Source organism: Anolis sagrei, chromosome 4, assembly GCF_037176765.1.
Source record: "Anolis sagrei isolate rAnoSag1 chromosome 4, rAnoSag1.mat, whole genome shotgun sequence".
NCBI classification, from domain to species: domain Eukaryota; kingdom Metazoa; phylum Chordata; class Lepidosauria; order Squamata; family Dactyloidae; genus Anolis; species Anolis sagrei.
Genome location: NC_090024.1, coordinates 214,129,642 through 214,147,076, shown reverse-complemented (window position 1 = coordinate 214,147,076; position 17,435 = coordinate 214,129,642). Strand labels below are relative to the sequence as shown.

At 39.3% G+C, this 17,435-nt stretch overlaps 1 protein-coding gene across 2 annotated transcripts in view; it reads left to right on the top strand.

The window, feature by feature from the left end:
- ARHGAP40 (Rho GTPase activating protein 40) overlaps positions 1–17,435 on the top strand; it is an 80,281-nt gene that overhangs the window by 16,206 nt on the left and 46,640 nt on the right. The window contains exon 1 of one of the 2 annotated variants that reach the window (XM_060772244.2): positions 13,538–13,703. The exons of the other annotated variant lie outside the window; for it this stretch is intronic. The gene's annotated coding sequence lies outside the window, so the exon portion shown is untranslated. Of the gene's footprint in view, positions 1–13,537; positions 13,704–17,435 lie in introns of those variants that run through there. 2 annotated transcript variants of the gene reach the window in all.

The following is a 17,435-nucleotide window of genomic DNA, read 5'->3' as shown; positions in this document are numbered from 1 at the left end:
GGTTCACAGCAAGATTTTAAAAATTCATTGCATCCTTTTACTAATACAGGATACAGCATGAGCAACTGCAGTGAGCCTAGGGATAATTTTCAGCCCCTGGTAAGAAGCATAGAGGGTCAGAAATAACAAATAAAAACCTCCACAAGGGACTGGAAGTTCACACCTGGTTTTGAAAATTGGGTATTTTGCAACTAGTTTGAAGGGGCATTGCCCCTCTGGAGGTTCTAACCTGGAAATTAAAAACAGATAGACAGCCCACTTGAAATCCTTTATCCCAGTTAAAAGGTGAAAGCCTGTTGGAATAAAAAGGCCTTTACCTGCCAAAGAAAAGAGAGCAGAGAGAGTTCCAGCTGAGCCTTGTGTGGGAGGAAATTTCACAGCCAAGCAGCCCAAATGAGCCCATGAGAATGGTAAGACTGTGAGAAAGCTCTCCCCATGGCTGTCATGGTTTCTTTTCCCTGGTCTCACTTATAATATAAGCTCTGATAAATATTGTGGCTTAAATGTATAACTGAATCGCTTATGGATATTTCAGTGACTAACTTTCCAAATGTGATACAATGAAGTTCTATTTTATCATCTGTTCATTCTCTTGTGGCTTACTTGCCTGAATCTCCATTGCAATTTGTGATTCAGAATAGGTGTCTGTTGTGATGCATCAAGCAAGGTGATTTTTGCTGATGGCTAATAAATACTTGTACACCTAGCTGTGGTTTGCACATGAATCTTGCAATTATCTGATTACAAGCATTTAGCACAATCACCCTGTTATAGTATGGCTACTACTCATCCAGATGATGTGACATTCATCGCAAAGCATATGACACAACTCATCACTTGAGAGATACACCTGATTGTCTGAATTAGTTTTTGTGTGATCAGGTGTTTCAGTTGTAAAAGTGGTGTCTAGAATAGTGTTCAAAAACCTTTGCCAACACCACCTTCCTGCCTCAGCTATTAGCAAGTTAATTGAGAAGGAAATTAATAAAATATTATAATTTAACAAGCCCCCAATCCACAAAGAAGAAAAAATGTTCTGGGAAAAAAAATTATAGTCTCTTGATCTGCAAGCTCTCTCTCTCTCTCTTTGTGTGTGCATGCATGCATGTGCATGTGCCTTCCAGTTGACTATCACCTTATGGGGACTTAATACATTTCATAGGGTTTCATTAGGCAAGAAATACCTAGAGATGGTTTTGCCAGTTCCTTCATCCGAACCTATAGTACCTCATATTCATTGGTGATCTCCCATCTAAATACTTATCAGGCTGACCCTGCTTAGCTTCCAAAATCAGACAGGATCTAGTGCTGTTAAGAGTATTTAGATTCTACTGTACTGTTAGTGAACTTGTAAGCATACATTGTAGTTAAGCTGCTTTAAAAGTGATTGGTTTCCCACAGGGAATTCTACTAGTCTTAATATTGCAAGCTGCTTGTGTGTGTTACGGACTTCTAATGTAGAATTCTCAGCATCTCTCACAAGGGAACGATAATTTGAGCAGAAGGTTGATGTATAAAAGCGCAATTCAGATTTGAAAGGAAACAATTATAATTAATCTATAATTAATCAAACTAAGGCCCGGGGGCTGGTTACGGCCCTCCAAGGTCATTTACCCGGCCCACACTCAAGGTCAGCTTAAGTCTGAAATGACTTGAAAGCACACAACAACAACAACAACAACAACAACAATCCTATCTCATCAGCCAAAAGCAGGCCCACACTTCCCATTGAAATACTAATAAGTTTATATTTGTCAAAATTGTTCTTCATTTTAATTATTGTATTGTTTTTAAGTTGGGTTTTTTTGCACTACAAATAAGATACATATAGGAATTCATGTTTTTTTCAAATTGCAATCTGGCCCTCCAGCAGTTTGAGGGACTGTGACCTGGCACTGTTTAAAAAGTGTGAGAACCCCTGTCTTAGACTGACCTTTTGTCTTCTTTGCAGTCATGTCATGATTCCCATATCTTATATGTGAAAATTGGCTTTACTTTTTAAAAGATATGCAACTGGTTTCTTAAGCCAGCATGACATTTCATAAATGATGTAGACTGACTTGAATATGTGAGGAAGTTGTTCTATGAGGAAGAAGGCCAGTGCATTCCCCACACACTGCTGCCACACCTGTCTGTGGGAAAGTCTAGAAGCTCTCAATACTGTGCATAATGAATATAGAGTGGGGGACTCTTGACAATTCATCCCTCTTTCACTTTTGTGAGTACAAAAAGCAGTACCCATGTTACAAACAAGATAGGGTCTGTAGGTTTGTTAGAGAGAGAGAGAGCATAAGAATGGTTAACACCCCCATGGTGTTTATTTGCTGTTTGTGCTCCTGTTCAGAAGATTTCACCTCACTTTCTGTCCCTGTGATAATTGGATTTTGAAAAATTTGGCTTGGTGTGGAAACAAGGATTGATGATAAAGCTTCAGTTGAGACACCTTTTTCTCGTGATAACTCTTTCAAGGTGTGGATTTCTCTTCTGAGGGGTAAATTTATCTCATTTTCTGATGGTGTACTCCTTTCTAAACTGTAAGTCCTTTGGAAGTCATATGTAATAACTCGGGGACCTCCTGTACAGTGATTCCATAGGTCAGTTACAGAAAGGTTTAACTGTAAATGCTATGAGAAAAAGCCAGAAAAATAATCTACTTGTATAAAATCATTGTATTTTGTGTGATAGCAATGGTGTGCTCTAGAACTCACGGCAGAGGTGAGGCAATAGTGGTCATATAGACCAGTGGTGGCAAACCTATGGCACATATGCCAGAAGGGGCACACAGCACCCTCTCTCTTGGCATGTGCGCCACTGCACACCTCCACTTGCCATACCGCCCCTGCTCACTTTTTTGCCCAACCCCTTGCTCGCCCGCACACTCTCCCAGCTTGTTTGCTTGTTCACTTGCTTGCCTGCCTGCTTGCCCACCCCCATTCATACACCACCCTGCTTGCCCCCCCATTTGCTCCTCTGCTGCCCCCCTCCTAAATTCCCAACCTACCCTTCCCCCAGTTTGAGCACTCCATCTCTAAAAGGTTTGCCATCACTGATATAGACATTCGTGGATTCTCCCTCTCATCTGTCCTAGATAGCACAGCAAGTATTGAGGTAGGATGGGAGTTGAAGATAAATAACATCTGGAGAGAGATTGAGTCCTCATCTTGGTTAACGGTGGGGTTGTTGATGCTGATTGATGTTTTGAGAACCATTTTGTGTGATATTTGCTATGTGGGCAGAGGTGTAGACCTATTTCTTATTTTTTTCCCTTTCAGGAACAAGGTGGATTTCTTTTTTCTTTTTTTTAAATGTTATGGTCAAGAACATTGGGGAGGATTTGCCCTTTAATGTCAACACTGGAGAGCTTCTTCTGTATTTGTTGTTGCTAAAGTTAACATCATCCTACACACATTTCAGATGAGAAATGCTATGTTTACGGTCCATCCTGTCAAGATGTTAGAAAAGCTTAATCTTAGATACATGTTCATTAAAATGGCAAAATAATACGTTATTTTAACCACCTCCTAAATTGAACATTCCTTAGTTTTAAATGGGAGTGAACGTAACGGTTAGGATATCTCTTAATCCTCTTCTATAACTTAACATCATATGAACAGTACTGATATAATGTTGTGGTATGTGACTTTCAGCTGATTCTGACCCATGGTGACCCATAAAGTGAGTGGAATTTTCCCAAGTAAAGTATAAAGCCTGGAGTGAGCAATGAGTCCATGAATTTTCAGCATGTTTAGTTGAGTAGCAGGTGGCCTCTGTGTATCACAGAACTTAGAGGATATCCTTTTGGGGAGAGATGGATGAACAAAAACATTACAGATTGACTTAAACTGTGTTTGCCAAGCCAAGAATCTCAAAAGGAGCTGGTATTTGTAAATCACACTATCAGCATAAAGGAAATCCTGTCTTTTATGCCAGAATTGGCGAGTGGGGCAGGCACATATACATCCTTTATAGACGATCTAAAAACCAGCTGCTTGGAATTGAATAATTATGGTATTGAGAACTATTGATTAAATAAAAATGGTTGTGTACCAATATCTTGGAGAACATCAATGAGAAGTAGCAAATGTGGAACTAGGGGGTGTCTTTTATTATATGTATGCATTAGTCTGATAATGTAGGGAGACCAACTCAATGGGTAGTTAAAGTGCTTCTGAGGACATTTTGCAGGGAATTGATCAGAGCCAGGCATTGTTTCCTTTATTCAGGGAAGGCACACTGGAACAGCCACATTTTCAGGCTCCTCCTAAAGACTGCCAATGTGGGGGCTTGTCTGATATCCTTGGGGAGTGAGTTCCAGAGACGGGGGGCCACCATAGAGAAGGCCCTCTCCCTTTTCCTCACCAATCGCACCTGCGAAGAGGGCGGGAACGAGAGCAGGGCCTCTCCAGGTGATCAAAGAGATTGCGTGGGTTCATAAACACCACATTGCATTACAGATTAATTGAAAATAATAGCCACCGTTATTGAATATAGTTTTTTGTCACAGGTGCTTTCATAATACATAATTTTGACCCTACTTTATCAGCCATGTTTGAATCCTGAGAGGTTCAGGAGTTATGCAGAATTCTTTGCCAGAGAGCTCTAATTCCTCAGCAAAGTACAAATCCCTGGATGCCATAGTCTGTAGACATGGCACTTAAAGTGCAGTATCTTTATTGTGCAGTGGAAGTGGGTTCCTGAATGGAATGTGTTCAGATTTAAAACCATTCTTTATGGATTCTTCTGGTAATCCAGGAAAATCTACCAGTATTCTGTTTCTGAAGTTTACTATGCAGCTTATTGTTTTCAAATAAGATTTTCATTAAAAAATGAAAACAAAGTATTTTAATATTTTTTCATTACTGTGTACACTTTTTTTTCAAAGAATTAGAAGTGTGTGTGTGTGCGCGCGCAAGTGCGTGCATGTTTGTACAACAGTTGGTTGTCTAGCTGGTTAAGTCCTTTCTCTTCCTGTCAGGTTTTGGCAACTGAGTAGCTGTTGGGTTGGGGGGGGGGGGGTTAGTTGGAGATAAGTATCTTTTCTTGAAGTTTGAAGTGCGTTAGTTTTAATTCCCTCATGTTTACATATTGTAACTGTATTTTCATTTCCATCTTTTTTTTTTTAAAAAAAAGCTTGCTGTGAGATATCTTGAGTCATAGTCTTGAGTTCAATCAATAAAATTAATATATACATCAGTGAACTCATATTGGAACCTACTTGGTATGCATGAGAGTAAATTGTGGATGATCCAGCTTTGGCACTGATACAGATCAAGTGATATAAAGTGAAACCAAATATGGTAATCCTGGACATCAATGTGTACTAGGATGGGAAGGAAGAAATTAATGGCATCTTCCAAACTACAGAAACCCTACAAATGCTTAGGAAAGTATCTCTCATTCCACTATTTTGCAGTAGATATTTCTGGACTGTCGATGATTTTGAGCTTAAATGTTGACTACATCAAAAAAAAGAAGAAAAGATTGAGAGAGGGGGGAAAGCTTGTTCATCCTTAAGACATGGCACAATTGTAACAGCAATGCTAAGTACATTTTAGCAATGTTAAGTAGTAAAGTTAAGAACTATTAAGTAAATATCAGAAATACTGATGAGAAAAAATGTGTCCTTCCCTGCTTGTGTTTACTTGAAAATCTAGTCATCAATCCATAGCAGAAAAGCAAAAGAGGAGAGCAAAGTAAGAAAGGAAGTGTTTTGAAAACCAGGAAACAAAGTTTGGCTTCAGATTAAGACAGCTGTTACCTTAGATAAACAAATCACTTAAAGCATTTATTATTAGCTTAATCTTAGGTTAACAGTGGCACATTAAACCATGCAGATGAAAAAAGAATAGTGGTAATACATCCCCCACCCTTCTTCTTCCCCGGCAGACTTGTTGTTAAGATGTGCATGTGTAAGATACAATGGCTGGCTTGGATCCAGAAATGATTCACCTTTTAGTGGAAAAAAAACCCCACAAACTCACAAACAAATCAGGACATCAGAATCGACCCTCATGTGTAATACACAATCAGTGTAATTGTTTTGCTTGATGCAGCTGTGTGCTTCATATGAAGAACTCTTGGGACATCAGTGGTCCCACAAGTGCCATTGCTTAGTCTCAGCCCAACCATGAGCCAGGCAGTGGGTCTTATACTATTTAATAGATTTTGTACTTGATGCTTTTTGAATCAATGGGTGTCACAAAGTAGTTGTAACCATGTGTTCACAGTAGTAGAATCAATTTTTAAAAAATTAGAAAGATTTGTACTGAACTCTCATATAAGGATTTTATTTTATTTATCATGTCAGAAACGAATTGAGGTTAAATTTTTAATGTATTTAGAAACACAAAGTTGAACACTTTGCATTATACTAAATGTTCTTTAACCAGTAGTTGGCTCTTGGAGTGCCTCTGATGTTGCTATAAGGAGGTCCTCCACTGTACATGTGGCAGGGCTCAGACTGTATTGTAATAGGTGGTCTGTGGTTTGCTCTTCTCCACACTCACATGTCGTGGACTCCACTTTGTAGTTCCATTTCTTAAGGTTGACTTTGCATCTCATGGTGCCAGAGTGCAGTCTGTTCAGCACTTTCCAAGTTGCCCAGTCTTCTCTGTGCCCAGGAGGGAGTCTCTCATTCGGTCTTGGCCATGGATTGAGATTCTGGGTTTTAGCCTGCCACTTTTGGACTCTCACTTGTTGAGGTGTTCCTGCAAGTATCTCTGCAGATCTTAGAAAGCTATTTCTTAATATAAGATGTTGGTGTGCTTGCTGATATGTTAACAGGGGATGAGCTGGAGATGTCACTGCCTTGGTCCTTTCATTATTGGCTGCTACTTCCTGGCAGATGTCAGGTGGTGCAATATCGGCTAAACAGTATAATTTCTCCAGTGGTGTGGAGTGTAGACATCCTGTGATAATGCAGATACCATGGGGGTTTAGAAGAATAGGAGCTCGGAAAGCTGCCTTATAGTGTGCCAGACCTCTTTGGGGACACAAATGTTGTGCACACTCACTTTAGTTACATTCTAAGAAGATTTGGAATCTGAACATTGTTACTCCTGGAATCTGCAGGTTACTATTTCCCCAGTGCAGCAGCATACACTCTTTGTATATTTGTAAACAACTATTAATTGCAAAGGTATAACTCTCTAAAGTGTTCCTTGTTTACCAGGAGAGAAGCAATACAAAATAAAAACCAAAAATTTCAACTTAATGCTATATAAGATAGTGGATCATATTATATATCTTATGCTCTTTTATTTTTGAATGCATTATTTTGTTTCTCATCATTAAAAGCATTTTTTAATTTATCCGTTACTAATTGCCCAGTAATCCAATACATTAATCCAATACACAGAAGCACACAAAGCAAAGAAAATATTCTGTTAAGCTAGGAGTACATAGCTGTGGAAGGAGGGGGGACCTCTTAGGAGACCTTGAAGGGCTGACCCTATCCCCTATTTCCCCAAAAACAAAACAAAACAAAAAACCCAAACAAAAATAAAGATGTTTTGCTACTAGATGCTTCTGAGGGTATGGAGGGCTTTTGTAATGTTTTGGGTTAAATTGGCCTAAGAGATTTGCAAAACATTGTGGAAATGCATCCTATGCTCCTTAGAAGACATTTTAAATGTAGAGCATATCAGAACAAATTATTTAAAAAATAATACATTTTTTTCACCTGTGGGGTGCCAATGAGCCCTCCAAATGTGGAAGAAATACTTTCTAAATCATTTAGAAATCATTTGGATGCATTGTTCCTTATTCTGACCCCTAGGGCAACAAAAATGGCCCAGAGAGGCTATTTGTTGCTCAGCCCTATCTTGAACACACGCATTTTCGTAAACCAATTGTATCCCACATGTTCTTCAGGGTGTTTGTTTATCACAGTATTAACAGGAGCCCCCGGTGGCGCAGTGGGTTAAAGCCCTGTGCCGGCAGGACTGAAGACCGACAGGTCGCAGGTTCAAATCCGGGGAGAGGTGGATGAGTTCCCTCTATCAGCTCCAGCTCCTCATGCGGGGACATGAGAGAAGCCTCCCACAAGGATGATAAAACATCAAAAATCATCCGGGCGTCCCCTGGGCAACATCCTTGCAGACGGCCAATTCTCTCACAACAGGATGCTCCTGACACGACAACCCCCCCAAACCCCCCCAGTATTAACATGTCCTATATATAGCAACCATCTCTACTGAATGTCTTGCAGTTCCACTTTTCCAACTGCTTTTAGCATGTCACAGTTTCTTTCTTCTTCCATTTTCTTTATCTTAGGTTTCAGTCTCTGCAAAATGTGTTCAAAGTACTCAGAAAACTTATCCAGGAGAGAAGAGAGGAGAATTTTGCCCTTTGCATTAGGATCTGGCAAAAACAAACTGTTGCAGCCTCTCCTATCTTGTGGGTTCTCCCTCATTAATATATTTTGCCATATTGGCCTGCTCTGATGTTGCTTGACTACATGTGTCCGGGTATTCATCTTTCAGAAGTTAGTGGGTATGCCTATGCTACCGCCTTCTTAAGTGCCTTTGTGTTGCTTAAAACACAGCCCTCAATTGCATGTTACATGCTTTTTCAAATATTATAATTTCTGATTATGAGTTTCAATGAAATTACTTCTTGCTGTGTGGGAAGCGGTGCATTTAAGAATGCCAGCTCGTTGTCTTCTCATACCAGTTCATCTGCTTTTGAAGAGGTGCTTCCTTCCCACACCAAAAAAACTGGCTGTTGTCCAAAACGCAAACCTGTAGGGTGGCATTTAATTCTCAGAGAAACCAATATATATTCTCTGTCTATCTCCTTTTAACACACAGGTGTCTGAAGGCAAAGTTGTTTTTTGATACTGTATTGTTGAAGGCTTTTTTGATATTGTTTTTAAATAGAAAATTCCTATTTCATAATGTTTTGAAACAAAAATGTTTCTAGTAAAAAGCTAAATTGTTCTTATTATCGAATATTTTCTTCCATGTCTAACCCCCCCAAGCAGTAATGATATCTGTAAGGTGTATGTATATATATATATATATATATATATATATATATATATACACATGAGCAGTTAATCCTTTACAAGGTATAACTATGCAGTTGAAGGTTTGACTTTTGTGGATTTGATTATTCATAGATTTGATGGACATGTTTTCTCTAGGACTCTCTAGAATCTAGACCATAGAGATTCCTAGAGGGAATATTTTTCTAGGTATTTCTAGGTCCTTCAGTGTGATTATATGGCCAGCTTCCAGCTAACATTGACCATAGAGTTGTGCTGAAAGAGTTAGAAATTCCTGGAGAAATGTTGTCTTGGGTAAGAAAATATCAATTATATTATTCGGTTTTTCACTTTCATGGTGGTCCTGTATTGCTAACCCCAGTAAATGTGGAAGGTTAACTGAACATAATGCTTTTCAGTATAATCTGCAGGAGCCCTTTGTGACTTTCTGCAGTGATTGCGTGCCCATTTAGAACAGTGGTTCTCAACCTGTGAGTCCCCAGATATTTCGTCCTTCAGCTCCCAGAAATCCTAACAGCTGGTAAACAGGCTGGGATTTCTGGAAATTGTAGGCCAAAACACCTGGAGACCCACAGGTTGAGAACCACTTTTTTTTTGTTGTGTCAGGAGCGACTTGAGAAACTGCAAGTCGCTTCTGGTGTGAGAGAATTGGCCGTCTGCAAGGACGTTGCCCAGGGGATGCCCAGATGTTTTTTGATGTTTTACCATCCTTGTAGGAGGCTTTTCTCATGTTCCCACATGAGGAGCTGGAACTGATAGAGGGAGCTCATCCCAGGATTTGAACCTGCAACCTGTTGGTCTTCAGTCCTTCTGGCACAGTGGTTTAACCCACTGCGCCACCGGGGGCTCCACTGATTTAGAATAATAGAAAAGACCACAAGAGCCATCTACTCCAACCCTCTGCCATGCATGAACACACAATCAAAGCATGCTCAACAGATGGCTATCCAGCTTCTGCTTAAAAACCTCTAGAGAAGGAGATTCCACCATCCTGTGAGACAGCATGTTCCATTGCTAAACAGCTCTTTCCAACAGGAAGTTCTTCCTAATGTTTAGGTAGATATTTTTTTCTTATGATTTAAATCCATTTCTCTGTGTCCTAGTCTCTAGAGCAGGAGAAAAACAAGCTTGCTCCTTACTCAATATCCCTTTAAATATTAAACATGGCTAACATGTCCCCTCTCAGCCTTCTTTTCTCCAAGCTAAACATACCCAGCTCCCTAAGGCCAGTCTTCATAGGGTTTGGTTTCTAAACCTTTGATTATTTTGTTTGTCCTTCTCTGGACAGGTTCTTGTGTTTTTCATGAAAATACCAGTAAATGTTTAGCTATTTAGTTAGTTATTCACTTACCATGAGAAATAATGTACGGAATCACTGGAAATGGACATTCTTGGTAGTTGTGCCATGCTTGTAGAGGGACCGCTATAGCAAGACCCTATACTGAAGCACTGTATCTTTGAGTCTCCTAGCCGCTTTGAGTCTCCTTGTCAATAGGAAAAAGCAGGGTATAAATAAACATAAACATTAATACCTTTCTATAATGGGGAAGTGGTCTGGCTTCAATCCTATCACATTTCTAGATACTTCTTAATAGTTGCTTCCAAGTTTGGAACCATCCTTCTTTCTTCTTGTTCTCGTTCTACTGGCAAATGAAAACTATTCCAACAGCCTTTAGCAACTGATCACAATGGACTTTTAATGGTGTGTTGACTTGCTAAATTCATTAAATTTTATCTTCTGTTTTAATTGCTTTTTCAAACCATTACCAGTGATTTAATTGCATGTTAATATGATGTATATAGTTTTACTTACTGGCATATGTATTTTAATTTGTATTGCTTTTAATATTTTGTAAGCCAATTTGAATTCCATCATTGGGAAAAGCTGGAATATAAATGAAGAGATAGAATGTGGTTAAGATAACAGAAGTTATTAACAGGGAAGAACACAGAACTTAGAAGAGGTTGCTGCAGTTTGCTTTTGTCTGACCTACTGGAAAGGGCAAGATTCCACTTCCTTTTTCTTTACCTCTGCCAAATTAACAAATTATTTTTGCACTTTGCACTCAGTTTGCAGAAATTGAAGGAAGATGAGGACAAGTGCACTTAGAGGTTAGGAAAATATAGTATGTGAAATGACTGTCTGAAGTTTCTGCTTTCTGTAAGCCACTTCCCGAACATTCCCCATAAATTGAATGGTTCTGATAAACTACAGAACAAACTTTTCCTTTTTATAACTTTTTCTATTTAAAAAGTCAAAGGAGATGTAGGTTTAGTTATTGTTTTGGATACCATCCCAGGAGAAAGGCAGAGTATCAATCCAATGATACATAAACACTCAAACGACCACCTGAGATACACCAGAACATTATGGCGTCAGGGCAGAGGGAATTAGAATTCTTTGGAAGAAGATCTGAAATCCAATGACCCAGAAGATGCAGTTCAGTTAACAAAGGTACAGTCACCCCTTCTTGGCATATATGCCCATGACACATTGATAGGTGACTTTCTTAGGGCCATTTGAATTGGGTTATCTGAGTCCACACTGCCCATATCCCAGTTCAAAGCAGAGAATCTGGGATTTTATTTAGCTGTGTGGAAGGGGCTTTATTGTTGCTGTGTATGGTACAGAGAGAAGAGGAGATGAGAAAAAACAAAAATATATAAAGCAGTCTAGTTACAGTGAGTAGACTTGGCAAGACAAACTCCATTTGATGATCATCATGCATTATCTTTTCCAAGTTATCTTCTTGCAAGAGATAATGCAAGACTCTGGAGATCAGGATTGTGGAAACCTACTGGGGACCCTTCCACACAGTCATATAACCCAGAATATCAAGGTAGGAAATCCCACAATATCTATTTTGAACTGGAATATATGACAATGTAGACTCAGTTAACACAGTTCAAAGCAGATATTGTCGGATTTTCTGCCTTGGTTATATGGCTGTGTGGAAGGGTCCTAGGTCACCTTGGGCAAGTTGCATATTCTCATGTGATAGGGTTCACTTTAGAGTTACTGTAAATCATAACAACAACAAAGGCCTTCAGATCACCTTGAAAGTAGTTTGGGACCAGGTTATCCTTGGGCCCTTCCACACAACCATATAACCCAGAATATCAAGGCAGATAATCCACAATATCTGCTTTGAACTGGATTATATATGAATTATATGAACTGCCATATAATTCAGTTCAATGTGGATTTTATACAGCTATGTCGAAGGAGCCCTAGGAATACTTAAATAATTTGAGACTGGGGTATCGCCAATCTTCATCGTCTGAAGCTGGTACAAAGTTAGTGTCATACTTTGACTGATTGCCTCCCACAATCAACTGTATTAGTTGAAGCTTCCAATACATCTTTATGATAGCAATATAGTTCAGCCCTCTTGATGATGGGCAGATCTGAGCTGGATTATAATTTTGAATCAAGATTACCTTGATTTAAGACCCCACCCATAGAGAGAATGAGGAATACATTGATCTGGATCACTGGCAATTTGCATGAATCCTTTTTTGGGCCTGATGAATAAATGTGCTTCCCAGAATGCAGCTTCAAGACATCGATTGTCAGCAGTCACCATATCAGATAAAAGAACTTCATGTGAAATGTACAGTATTTATTTAAGCATTTGCTATCCAGGGAATTGTAACCATACCTCTACCAAATAAAGAGGAAGATGAAAGGGGGGGGGGGGTATGGCATTATCTTTAAGACTAACTTGTTTTTATTTTCTCATGAGCTACTGTGGTTGTGCAGTACAAGGCCAGTTCATCTAGAAGGCTTTAAAACCTGTTGTGTTTTAACTACTGTTCTTTCCTTGTGGGTGAAACAGTAGTTAAAATATTCTGAGCATATTTTCTTAAATTTATAGCTTTGAACAAGGAACAAGTCAAATTAAATTTACTTATAAGAACAATTTCATCATCTCCAAGTTGGGAGTTGACTTTTACTTGGACTGTATAGATGTGGCCATGCTTGGTCTTTTCCCTAAGCAGAACTGGATGATATCTTCAGGTAGCAGACGATGGAAGGCAGCATTTACTTCCACTTGCTTTTTTTTTTTTTTTAAATTGAAGACAAAGTTTATATGTCATACCTCACCCTCAAACCAGATATTCTAAAGTAGCGTTTGGTAAACACCATCATCAGCAGTATGTGTTCAGTTTCTCTACATGGACAAAAGTGTGTCTGCATTGAAGATGGGGTCAGCTTATCATTTGTGTCACCCAGCAAAATGTTTGGGCTTGCCTTGGCCAGTAGATGAACACCAGTGGACAACAGCTTCATTGATTTTTCATGCTTCCATTCTTTCCAGCTTCATCTCTTAACTCCATCTGTTTGTGCCTTGCTTATAACAGGTTCTTTGCTTTCTAATAAATTGTGACCATCTTCCCCACCTAAAGTCCTAATCCTCTGTTTATCACATAACACATGGGTGCTTTTTAAAAGCAGCTTAGGAGTGGCTCCATATGGAGGCATGCTATGCCTTCTGACATGTTTCCTGTGGCTGTGATCTACTTAGGTTTTCTCCACTCAGGAGAGCCAAATCTCTTTAGCAATTGGATTGAGGAGGCAAAAACTGGATAACTGTGGTGCTTGGAAAGCATTTGCTCATCATCTACTTTGCTCAAGACATTCAGAGATAACAGCACTGCTGGACTCCTTGAAACACCATCAGTGTATAGAAAGGTAAAATGATTCGTGATTTTAAGGGACTAGCAATATAGTCAGTCACTGAATTAAAGTGTGTAATATTATAGATTCATTTTGTGGGCAGATGGAGGGAGAGAGGTGTAACATGTGAGTGAAGGAAAACGGGGGTGGTGGATTTATTTGATATGTTCCTTGGCTGATGTGAGCCCTTTTACTTCATGAATATCCAAAAAAATCAGCTTTTAAGACACACATCAGACACAAGTGTGTCACAAACACAACTAGTGTGGCTCTGGTTGAGACAAACGTTTGTTAGAATTCTCTTTGTCCATAATTCAAGAGTAACTATACCAGGATAGATTATTATGACCGGTGGAAAAATATTATGGAACAATGGCTGTGAAAGAGAACAAGGCACCGGAGAAATAGGACCTCATCAGATAGAGGTCCATAAGTCGGGGGACAAGGGGCAAATCCATGTGGCAGCAGGGGAAATTGTTGGGCAGCACCCCACATCACCCCCTTACCATTCCATGGCATTCTCCATGTGCTCTCGGATTTGTCCCGCGCTGTTCCTGTCTTAGTCAATGAGAACACGGGTATTCACCTGTGTTCTTAAAGCAGCCTCTGAACATGCTGCCGGGACAGAGCCCCACCGGAAGTAGCCTTATGTCATGTGATGGGCTCCAGCGGACTTTGCCCTGGCTTTGTCTCAGCAGCATCCTAGGACAGGGAAAACGTTCCATCTGATGAGGTCCATAGATTGCTCAGAGTTAGCAGATTTTAGCTTGAATTATACTGGTTAATCTAGAATAGACCCTTAGAACCATCATGGTTCAGTAGTTGGAGTTTTCACCAAGACTTTGGGAGACCATGGTTTGAATCTTTGATAGATCATGGTATCCCACTGGATTACCTTAAGCAAGTTACATTCTCTGAACCTCAGAGGAAGGCAATGGCAAACTGACTCTGAACAAAACTTTCTGGATAAAGACTTCTGATAGGGTCACCATAAGTTGAAGGCACACAATAAGAATAAACTAATTGAATCAATGAATGGTGAATGATTGAATAGTGCAGGTTTAGCTTACCTTATCCAAAATGCTTGGCATTGGAAGTATATCTTCTTTTTGGATTTTTCCCCCAGATTTTGTAATACAAGTCACACAGCGCATACTGTGTGAGGCTGGAGAGAGATGGAGGCTGGAGAAATATGGATGCTCACTGAGCACTCCATTTGGATTCCTGCCATTTTGCATATCCTCAGTTTTTCTCCAGCCTTGTGCCTCATACACAACAGAGCGACTGAATGAGATTTAAGAATGGTGAGAGACTATGGATCTGTAAAATGGCAGGAATTCATGCCCCCTGCCATTACAAAGATACTTACATCTCTTTCTCTTCAGCTTCACATCTCTCATGGCTGTTTGCAGCCTTTCTTTAGCGGACCGACCAGCCATCCACATCTGCCTTGAGCAGGAATATTATAGTCCACACCTCAAAGGAGAAAGTGGGTAGCTAATGGCATTTGGGGGGGGGGGGTGTTGGGTGGATTTCAGGTTTCCCAATTAGGAAGGATCAACCTGTACTTGTTAAATAGATTGCTTGGAGCTAATAGGTTTTGTTTGCCTTCCTTTACTGCTCCGGTGCAATTGTTAATATCATGCACCAATGGGATTCCAATCATTCTTGAGGCTGAAAAAGTGACAGAAAATGAATTCATCCTTCTCCTTTCTCCACCCTTATCATTTTTTCCCATCTAGATCATATACTATATTTATTAAAATCGAATGCTCACCTTTTGTGGCTAAATTACCTCACCAAAATTTGGGTGTGCATTAGATTCATGTAATATATTTATCTTAGTGCTGAACCAAAGCAAAAGGGGAAGCTGCCCCAGGTGTGCCTGGAGCTCCTATGTGAGGGGCCTAATATCTAATTTAATTACCATGGTTCAATGCTATGCAATCCTATGATTTGTAGTTTGGTGATCCACTAGCATTCTTTGGTAGAGAAAGCTCGAAAACTTGTAAAACTATATGATTTCATGACATTGAGCCAGGGTAGTTAAAGTAGATTCATCCTCCAGCAAAGGTGCACCCCAAGGTTTCTTTTTCATTGCTAGAAACGTTGGTATTCTCACAGTTTTGTTTTCAAAGAAGGAATTCTAAGCAGGCAGCAAATATAATGCACACACTTTTGGGGGGTGAAATTACAAAAAATGCTCTTTTTTGCCACTGCACATTATGTTTCCCAGCAAATACTTTTTTTAGCTTTGGGGTTTTGAAAATTGAGGTGCACATTAGATTTGATGATTCATTAGACTTGAGTAAATACAGTAATAGTTGTGTGTAAATTTAATCATACAGTTAAATTTACTGGCCACTGGAACTAATATGTTTAATTTTTAATAGAATTATATTCCACTTTTCAACTATAAATGGGATTCAAGAGGGCTTACAATAAAGTAAAATACAAGGAAACATGAAACACAGACTAACCAATTTAAAACTTCATTTAGAAATGCATTGAATAGCACAATATCTAGCCATCCAGTGAAAAGCACTTTTTGCAGCAAGTGACTAACACTTCATGCCTATTTAAATTAAAAGGTAACTTTTTACCAGTTAAAAGACAAGAATTAAGGGATCAACTTATCCTTACAAAACTGGAAATTCAAAGACCTGACAAATGGAGTACAACACAGCTTTCCAGCACCAAGTCCTTCTGTCAAAGGAGGCAAGCCAAACAGTTGTATCCTTTTCCAGGATAGGATACTCCATCCCATCCCACCACTGCACTTGTCAGCATGTTATGGCAGTTGAACTTGTTCTGTTCTCATTGACCTTTTCTCCCTTTGGACTCTTTCCAAGATATTTTTTCTACTTCACGTATCTACCTCATGCCTGCAGATGCCTCTCTTTGGTATGTGGAAGGTGCATTTTTTTTTTAAAAAAAAAGGTCTACAGAAGAACCCTACAGGGAGAATTGGTTTTTATTAGGAAGTAGGATTTTGGGAAGATGTGACAACATGCAATTGAGCTTTCACATGACCACTAAATTGCAATCACAAAATAATGTGATCCTGAGCAGGTCTTCCAACTCAAAAATGGGTACGGAAATCTGCCTTTCACATGCTGTTTCTTTCTGAAAATATACTGCCTAGCATTTTAGTGTGTATTAAATAAATATAAAGTACTTCTTGCAAGATATTCTAAAGCTAGGCAGCCAGGAATAGAAAAAAATGAAATTATTCACTCGAAAGCATGAAGCATAAGGGAAATGTTGGTCAGGGTATGAAACCCACTGGGTGACCTTGGGCAAGTCACACTATGTCAACCTTAGAAGAGTACAATTACAAGTTCTGAACAGCTTGCATGTTCAAAAGGCGAGCTTAGGGTCACCATCAGTCAGAAACGACATGAAGAACACAACAACAACAACAATGCATTTAAAATGTAATTTTAATTAAAAAATTAAGCTGCAGTGTGGAAATGTTTCCATCTCTTCTATCCTGAGAAGAGATGGGCGTTTCTGTTGGCTACTTGAAGTCTGTGGAACTCCTGTCCATGGAAGGTTAGATTGGCATCCTCTGTTCTTCCATTGGTAAGCAAAGACTTTTTATTTAACCAGACATTTGACCATGAACAGAAGGATTGTTAAAGGGAGGTGCCTAATTTTTCTTTGTATCAGCTATGTTTTAATTTATTTTCAACAATTCTTCATTTGAATTGGTTTCATTTATTTATTTCAAACATTTTTATCCCA